We start from the raw sequence: 8486 nt of genomic DNA on the forward strand, positions 1-8486 counted from the left end.
CAGAAATACAGCTTAATGGTGTAACATTAGAAAATGTTGATCATTTCTACTCTCTACCTTGCCAGCCACCTCTCCACTAAAGTCAACATTGACACTGAAATACATCACCGCCTGAGCTCTGCGAGTGCAGCTTTTTCCCGAATGAAGCAGAGAGTGTTTGAGGACCAAGACATCCATTAGGGTGCCAAGGTTCTTGTTTATAAAGCTATTGTCTTCCCAACCCTGCTATATGCCTGCAAGATGTGGACTGTCTACAGACATCACATGCAACTCCTGGAACAATTCCATCAGTGCTGCCTCCAGAAAATCCTACAAATCTCTTGCGGACAAATGTCAGTGTGCTAGAAACAACAATAGACGGAATTCGAATCTGCACTTGGCTAGGAAAAACCCTTGGGCAAGTCACTCTCTCTCAGCCTCAGACGAAGGCCCTCTCTGAACAAAACAATATAACCCATTTCCTCAAATCTAATGCACACCTTTTTGGCTAAATGTCCTGACCAAAATCAGAGTATACATTAGATCTGTGTAATATGGCAACCTTAGTGCTGAGCCAGAGCCAAAGGGGAAGATACTTCAGGAGCTGCACCTGGACCTCGTCTTTGAAGGACCTTGTCTCTAATTAAATGTCCAGAGCTCAATACTGTGCAATGCTGGGATTTGTAGTTTGGTGAGGCATCAGCCCTCTTTGGCAGAGAAGGTTCAAGACCTTGTCAAACTACAGCCCACATGACTCCATAGCATTGAACCAAGGCAATTAAAGTGGATTCATTCTATAACATTGATACACCTCATTGTTTCTTTTCCTTCGCTGGAAGGTTTGGTGCTCTAACACTTTTGTTTTGAAAGAAACAATACTAAAGAGGCAGCAACTCTAATGACCCCACATTACAAAGAGCACACTTTTTGCTGCTGTGCATTACAGGCACCAGCAAATACTTTGATCAAGTAATTTGATGGCGCGTGAGACTCAAGAAAATACGGTAATTTGGGAATGACTTTGAGGCACATCAACCTTGGGCCAAGGGCACGATTTGGCTAAAATGCAAAGCAGAAACCAGGGCCAAGAATTATGGCTATAAAACTGTGGCGTTAACAAGCTCCACCAAAACAAACAAGGAAAGCTTTGGCTGTGCACATTGAACCTGCTCCAGATCAGACAGGTGGAGGCAAACTAGAAATGGAGGTGTCTCTGTTTCAGAATAATATGCCTCTGCTAGTCATTGTTCTGCTTAAAGACAAAATGAGCCAATTCCCATTATTCTTGCATAATTGCCTTTGGAATGCTCTTGGTCTTCTGCTGCTTTTTCTTAATCTTTAGGGTGCGTCTACACCAGGCATGGGCAAACTTGGGCCCTCCGAATGTTTTGGACTTCCACAATTCCCAACAGGCTCAAGTCCTTTCCTTTTTCCTCTCAGTCACTTAAGGAAGGGACCTGAGGCTGTTAGGAATTGTGGGAGGGCGCAAATTTGCCCATGCCTCGTCTATACTGTAGAATGAATGCAGCTTGACTCTGCTTTAACTGCCATGGCTGTTTCGGGTGGTCGGGGAACTCCTTCACCCACCTGTGGTGGAGGAGACCTTTGACAACTCAGCAACTCAGTGTCGCGATTTCGCACACCATTTTGCAGGCAAAGTTGCTCAGATATGCCTTGAGCTTGACTCCAATTCCATCGCAGTGCCAGATGAGGTGATTGAGGCATCTGCTTGTCCAACTTTGTGGGATTCTTTTAGGCTTGTTCTTCCTGAGACCGTGGAGGAGGTCCTTGGGGCTGTGAGGGTGACCACCTCGGCTCTAGACCCTTGCCCATCTTGGCTAATTAAATTGGCCAGGGAGGGGTTGGTTGATTGGTTTGTATTGATCATTAATGCATCGTTGGAGCAAGGGACTTTTCCATCTAATTTGAAACAGGCTGTGGTTCGGCCACTCCTTAAAAAGGCTTCTCTTGACTCCACGGTGCTGAACAATTACAGGCCAATCTCCAACCTCCCTTTTTTGGGTAAGGTTCTGGAGCGGGTGGTCGCCTCCCAGCTCCAGGGCTTTTTGGATGACATCAACTACCTAGATCAGTCACAGTCTGGCTTCAGGCCTGGTCACGGCACCGAGACAGCCGTGGTCGCCTTGGTGGATGATCTCCGTAGAGAGCTGGACAGTGGGAGTGTGACTCTGTTGGTTCTCTTGGACATCTCAGCGGCTTTCGATACTATCAATCATGGTATCCTTCTGGGTCATCATTCTGGGATGGGTCTCGGGGGCACGGTTTTGTCGTGGCTCCGATCCTTCCTGGAGGGACGAACCCAGATGGTGAAGCTGGGAGACGCCTGCTCGGATCCCTGGCCTTTGGCCTGTGGGGTCCCACAAGGCTCTATTTTGTCTCCCATGCTTTTTAACACCTACATGAAACCACTGGGAGAGGTCATCCGGAGTTTTGGAGTTGGGTGCCATCTCTACGCAGATGATGCGCAACTCCACTACTCTTTTCCACCTAACTCCAAGGAGGCCTCTCGGGTGTTGGATGAGTGCCTTGCCGCTGTGTCTATCTGGATGAGGAAGAACAAGCTGAAGATCAATCCCGACAAGATGGAGGTCCTCCTGGTCGATCGCAAACCAGATCGGGGTATAGGGTGGCAACCTGTGTTGGATGGGGTTACACTCCTCCTGAAGCCACAGGTCCGCAGTTTGGGAGTCCTTTTGGACTCATCGCTCACGCTTGAGGCTCAGGCGTCGGCGGTGTCCGGGAGGGCTTTCGCAAAATTAAGACTCGGGCGCCAGCTGCGACCATACCTTGCGAAGGCTAATCTGGCTGGGGTGGTCCATGCCTTGGTCACCTCCAGATTGGACTACTGCAATGCGCTCTACGTAGGGCTGCCCTTGAAAACGGCTCGGAAACTCCAACTGGTCCAACGGGCAGCAGCCAGGATGTTAACTGGGGCTCATTACAGAGAGAGGTCAACCCTCCTGTTCAAGGAGCTCCACTGGCTGCCGTTTATTTTCCGAGCCCAATTTAAGGTGCAGGTGCTTACCTACAAAGCCCTGAATGGTTTGGGACCACCCTACCTGCGTGACCGCATCTCCGTCTACGAACTCACACATTCACTCCGGTCATCTGGAAAGGCCCTGCTCGTGATCCCGCCCGCATCGCAAGCGCGCCTGGTGGGGACTCGAGACAGGGCCTTTTCTGTGGTGGCCCCCCGACTCTGGAACGCCCTCTCAAAAGATCTTAGACAGGCCCCTTCGTTGGCAGTCTTCAAAAAGAACTTGAAGACCTGGCTGTTCCGATGTGCCTTTCCAGATTAGGAACCCCCAATACCAAATCTTAGAAGCACTTTAATAGAATTAAGATGACTGCACACCGCACACTGCACCTATTTTATAATCCTACATACCTCCTGCCACATCAGCACTTTTAATCCTGTACCCACTACCCCGGCCTGGCCCAGTTTTATAGTATCTTGATGTCTCAATGTATTGTTATTGTTGTTGTTTACTCTGCTTAATCTGTTTTTAATTTGCTCTAGGTATTGTATTGTTGTATTGTGTTTTGAGGCCTTGGCCTGTGTAAGCCGCATCAAGTCCTTCGGGAGATGCTAGCGGGGTACAAATAAAGTAATAATAATAATAATAATAATAATAATAATAATAATAATAATGGCTCAATACTAAGAAATCATGGGAGTTGTAGTTTTGCAAAGTACTTTATCTCCGCTAAAGAGCATCTAGAGATGGAGACATGTTCGTCTTTGAAAATATAACGAAATGTAACTTTTGAAAAATCATTGGGAAGTGCCGTTGTTGTCATTTATTATTTATTTATTTATTTACCACATTTATATACCGCCTTTCTCAGCCCGAAGACGACTCAGGGCAGTTCAAATCGGCAGCAATTCGATGCCTCCACAACTTTAAAGTGTAAGTTGAAAACAGATTATAAATAAAATTAAAATATTAACGTCTATATAAATAGAAATTGTAATGTTTGTTGGTGGGATTAACATAACTCAAAAACCACTGGATGAATTGACATAAAATTTTGACACAAATACACTTAACAGTCCAATGAGTGTCCATCACCCTTAAAAACACCAAAAAAAAAAAACCCCCAGCAGAACAGACTTAAAAACCCAAAAATATACCATATATACATATACACATGCACACATTCATACACACACACATATACATTTATGCACAATTGTCGTTGAGGGCATTCCAGGCCCCTGCCTTCAAGCTGGTGTGACCAGCAGCAGGGAGTTCCACAGTTCCTGGATACCAAATTGGGCCAAACTGATGAAATGTGCCACAACAGCAAGCTCAGCCAGGGACTCTACACAGCTGTATGCTCTCTACTTTCCCTTCCTTGCTAGTCCCAACTATGTAACAAATCCCCCAATAAAGATTAATCAAATTGCAACTTTTAACTCTAGCTTGATACTTTGTGTCTCTTCCTTGCCTGAAACTATCTAAATGCATTAAACTAACCTTTTCTAGGCTGCGGGAGACTGCAGGCCTGCCCGGAATGCCTTCCAGGCATTCCGGGGAGGCCGGATCTGCGCTCCTCCAAACTGGGATACGGAAACCCCCAGGGACCCCCGTAGCCGCGAGACGGCGGATCGCCTCCATTTTGATGGCCTATTTTTCATGGCTTAATTCCAACCCTATCTGCGATCTCACTTTTTGCATTCCAGGTTTCGACGCTCAGGAAATAATCTTTTAAGTTTTAAGAATATAATTTCAAGAAACAGCTGATTGTCAAAAGACCGACCTCACTGCTGCTGCCTTTTGCCGTTCCATCGCCTGCAACAGCTGATTGGAGCTGATCAGCTGTTACCCGGTGAGCGAGAGGAGGAACGGCGGCAGCAGCAGCAGCGGCAGCAGCAGCGATAGCACACCAGCGGAGGCAGCGGCATCCCCAGGCTTCGGAGCACCATAACAACGGTTGGCTAACTTCCCTTTGCTCCCTCTGCTTGCAGGACGGCGCCCACGGGGGCTCGGCCGGGCTCCTGCAGTGCCCTTCTTCTCTGGTGTCTTGCTCCTGCCGCGGGGCCAGGCCTTCCCCTCGGCCATGCCGCTGGCCCTGCCGGGGCCGCGGCCTTCCTCCTGCCGCCCCCCCCCTTGGAGCAGGTCTCCACACCACCAAAAAAAAAAATGAAAGTGGGAGCATGCTCTTTTGGCCTGCCCGGGGGGGGGGGGGTTGCTCCGGCAGGCCTGCCCCTCCTCGCAGGCCGACCCCCCCCTCTCCTTCAGCCAGGGCCGCTCCTACAGCCGTGTGCGCCCTCGCCGGGCCCTGCGCCAGACCGGAAGTGGCTACGGCCTACTTCCGGCGCGGCGCCGGGACGGCGGCCCCCTTACCCCCTGGCTCCTTCGGGGGGGGGGAACCCCCCCGCTCTTGCGACCTGCCGGAGGATCGCTCCGGCAGGCCTGGGGGGCACCCGCAGGGCCTCGCGCCGCGCCGGAAGTGGCCGCGGCCTACTTCCGGCGGCGGGCCTAGGCCGCCCCGCCGCCCGACTCCTCCGGAGGGGGGGAACCCCGCCTCCTGCTCTCGCGACCTGCCGGAGGATCGCTCCGGCAGGCCTGGGGGGGGCCCTCGCCGGGCCTCGCCGCGCCGGAAGTGGCTGCGGCCTACTTCCGGCGCCGAGCCCGCGGCCTTCTCGCCGGCTGGCTCCCTCCCCGGGAGGGGAGCCACCCCCCCCCCGTGCCCCCTGTGGACTGCCGGAGGATTGCCCCGGCAGGCCTGGGGGCCCCCGCCAGGCCGCACACCGGACCGTAAGCAGCTGCGGCCTGCTTCCGGCGCGGGGCCGGGCCTGCAGCCTTCCCGCAGCCTGCTTCTTCCCCCGGTCTGGGAAGCCCCCCCCTTCTCCGCCTGCCGGAGGGTCGCTCCGGCAGGCCTTGTCCACCCACCGGCCTCCTGTGGGGCTGGGCCTGCGGCCTCCTCGCTTTTTCACACAACACATTTTGGCTGCTTTTCCACATTCCAATTTGGGGGGAATTAAGCATGTGAGAGAGAGTGATAATTGGGAGAGAGTTGTTTTTGGATGCCTCCCCCGCCTCTTTCCATGCGCATCCCCTGCTTCCCCATTGTCGCCCGCCTCTCCTCGCTCAGCATGGATTATCCGTCTTGGCTAGCAGATTCCTAATTGGCAGCTATAATATCCCCATCCTTCTTGTTTTTCCCCGCCCGGCAGAGCGGGTGTGGGTTGCTTGTTGCGGGGACTGGAGGGTGAAGAGTACATGCATAGCATTGGAGGAACATTTTTCAGTCCCCGAATTGGTCCTTTGGTGCACGTGCTGCTTTGTGGCTCCTATAGAAGTGGAGGCTGCGGCCTGCAGTGGCCGCAGCCGTCCCTCATTGGCACTGCCATGTGTGCGCCTGCTCTCTGGGGCACGGTACCCCCCCCCTTTCTATACCTACCGCTAAACGGTTGTGGTTTCTGTGCAGTTCTGTCCCATAGGACTCCATCCGCATGGCTCCTAAGAGGAAGTCGGCTAGGAAGGCGGCTGAGACCTGGACGGCGGCATTGGTTCCTGCACGGGCCACCAGGAGAAGCAAAGATGTGGAGACTTCAGGAGGGCAATCGGTGCCAGCTGGACCAGCAGCCAACCAGGCCCCTTCAGGGCGCGTGGCCAACCAGGAGGCCACGGTGCTGGAAGGGATCTCCCAAAACATGGAGGGGATCTCCCAGAACATCGCCACCATTGTGGACAGGCTGGGTAAGCTTGAGTCTAGGGTGTATTCTCCACCAGGAACTGCATCTGTTTCCCAGCGGGGAAAGGACCACCAGCGTAGTAAGCGGGGGAGGCGCAAGGAGACCGATGATAACACCTCAGCCGACTCGGGGCCCAGCGATCAGGCATCCAGCGAAGCATCATACAGCGACGAGGGGGGAGAGGTTTCACCAGGTCCACGACAGCATCGTCACAGGAGCAGGCCAAAAGCAAAGAGGTGTAGGTCTTCCAAACGCTGTCACCACTACTCCTCAGACAGCGACTCTTCGGAGGGTGAGTATGCCCTGGCTGACTCAGTAGACAGGGATAATTACTGGAGGTCGGAGGCCCTCGTGCCGGGCCTCCCCGAGTGGGCCATCAAGTGCAGGACAGAGACTAGCGACATCACAGACCCCCCGTGCAGGGCTTGCAAGTCCTCTGCCCCGGCCCTTCCCCCCCCCTTCCAGGACAATGAGGATCCACCTGGCTCCCACCTCTCCCCGCGCCTCAGGAGTAAGATCCTGAAGGGCTACTACGTTGATATTTTCACCCTGTTAAAGCCTCCAGGGGAAGAGGGCCGGGAACCCCCTTCCAAGAGCAGGCATCAGAAGAGGGACAGGAGCAGGCCAGCTGAGCGGACTTTCGCCAACTGGGTGGCTGGATATACGGAGTTCGCAAGGGTGGTGACAGCAGCTTTTCCCGAGCGGGGGTGGCACCTGCTCAATCACCTGCAGCACGTCACCAGGGCCAGAGAACTGGCGGGTGATGCGGCAGCCTTCGCTTACGACTCGGCCTTCAGGAAGAGGGCATCTCAGAGTGCCAGAGCCAGATGGGACCTTATCAACCATGACATCTGGCTCACAGAGGTGGGGCCCAGCATCAGAGGTAAGCCGGAGTTTAAGAGGTCAGACAGGGCATGGGGCAGGCGGGATTCCAAGAGGGCAGTTTGCTGGGAGTTCAACATGGGAAAATGCCAGCGGGCCCGATGCTGTTTTGATCATGTCTGCGAATATTGCGCGGGAGGGCACACCAAGATGTCTTGCGGTAAGCAACCCGGCACGTTACAGCCCTTTCGGGCAGGCCGGGCTGGGGCCCAGCCCGGCACCAGGAAGGATACTGGAGGAGCCACCACAGGACAGGGTAAGTGAATCCCTTTCCTGCCACTCTGCCCTAGCCAACACCCCCGTCTCACTCCCACCCATGGTTCCCTGGCTCAGGGCGTATCCCAACAGGAGGGCCGCATCTTTCCTCGAAGAGGGTTTCTCCTCTGGTTTCCGCATCCCTGCCATGGGACCTAGGAGGGCCTGCACCTCGGGCAATTTAAAATCAGCGGCCCAGTTACCTGAGGTGCTCAGCAGTAAGATCGCTAAGGAACTCGCCGCAGGGAGAATCGCCGGCCCATTCCATGCCCCCCCCCCCTTGGACAATTTCAGGGTCTCCCCTCTTGGGGTGGTCCCTAAGAAGGCCCCAGGCGAGTTCCGTCTCATCCACCACCTCTCTTACCCTAAAGGGGCTTCGGTCAACGTTGCCATCCCCCCTGAGCTCTGCTCAGTCAAGTACGCCTCCTTTGACCATGCTGTCAGCTTGGTGCAGGCCAAGGGACCAGGGGCCCTGATGGCAAAATGCGACATTCAGTCAGCATTTCGGCTCCTCCCAGTCCACCCGGAGGACTTCAACCTCCTGGGATTCAAATTTAATGGCCTGTGGTACTATGACAAGGCCATGCCCATGGGCTGTGCAGTCAGCTGCGCAGCCTTCGAGACGTTCAGCACCTTCCTCGAA

This window comes from Anolis sagrei, chromosome Y, assembly GCF_037176765.1.
Source record: "Anolis sagrei isolate rAnoSag1 chromosome Y, rAnoSag1.mat, whole genome shotgun sequence".
NCBI lineage: Eukaryota > Metazoa > Chordata > Lepidosauria > Squamata > Dactyloidae > Anolis > Anolis sagrei.